Source organism: Eptesicus fuscus, chromosome 5, assembly GCF_027574615.1.
Source record: "Eptesicus fuscus isolate TK198812 chromosome 5, DD_ASM_mEF_20220401, whole genome shotgun sequence".
Classification (NCBI taxonomy): domain Eukaryota; kingdom Metazoa; phylum Chordata; class Mammalia; order Chiroptera; family Vespertilionidae; genus Eptesicus; species Eptesicus fuscus.
In genome coordinates, this window is record NC_072477.1 from 50,150,263 (window position 1) to 50,151,625 (window position 1,363).

Here is a 1,363-nt window from a genome sequence, read left to right on the forward strand (position 1 = left end):
GATTAAAAGTGGGTACTTTTTTCAGAATTATAGAAGGTTATTCACTGCCACCATCTACTTTGTGGGGTCTGTGGTCTCCAAGCCAAATTGACAAATATTTATGGAACGAGACTCTTTGCTCTGTCCTGGGAAGAGCCATTTGCCGTTGCGCATGCTCTACTCCAGCCATTCGACCAGAGCTGCCTGCACCAGTAAGCTCCCTGCGGCATGCAAAGCAGTCGTTTATGTAGGCAGTGTGGGAGAGAAGGAAAACATTACTGTGTTCCCATCCATCCACCCCTTACCCCTTACCAGTGAATTAAGTGTGAATAAATAAATACAACCAAGTTCCCTGGTAACCTTCAATGCCTCCCATTAATCAGAGTAATAAGGGGTCTTTTCTGGGGTCTTCCTTGATGCTATAGGAAGAAAAATGGTGACATGAGGTCAGTTTAGCTCCAGCCCTATGACACTTTGTCAATATGATATTGGCAATGCAGTTATGTTGAAAAATAAGGGCATTATTTAGTTGTTAGGAGTTAGTAAATAGATTATTTATTATGTTGTCTGTCATCAATCAGAACCCCAAGCCAGTGAGACACGAGCTGCCTGAATAATTTTTCTACAAATGCCTAAAACAGTTTATTCAGGCTCCCTTCCTCCTTCCTTCCCTACTCTTCCTCCCTCCCTCCCTCTTTCCCTTCCTCCCTCCCTCCCTCCCTCTCTGCCTTTCTCCCTCTGTGTGTGTATGTTAGAAAATGTTATAATATTTAAGGTTGATGAGTATGGGAATTTATTAGCAGGAAATGAAAACTGATAGGTATTTAATATTTAATGTGAAATAATCTACTGTAACATAAAAAACTCAAAATAATACTAACTCTTTTAATTGTCCATGGTAATTAAACTGTCACTGTGATAATTAAAAAGATAGGCGGATAGTAAGTTATTGACATAAGCTCTTCAAATTAAGTGGGCTAATTTCAAAACTAAATTTAACTTAAATTAAATGATTGCTTCTCTCATACTTTTTATTTTTCTTGGCAGCATCAAAGTCTGTTTTTCTTGGTTTTTACCTGGGATGATAAACCCAAAGTAACTGAATCAGCATGGGTTAATAAAAATACCTAGTAATAAAAATGTAATAAAATCTTCCCTTTTGCTAAAAGGAAAAGATTATTTACTACATAGTGAGAGATTTATAGGTTAGCTAGTTAGGAAATTGTGTGTGTGTGTGTGTGTGTGTGTGTGTGTGTGTGTGTGTGTGTTCATTTACTTCACATCACATATCAATAAATTCTAGATGAATTTAAGTTAAAAATTTTAAGTCAAACACAGAGAATTATTCAATATTTAATTGAATATATACTGAGTGGCCAGATTA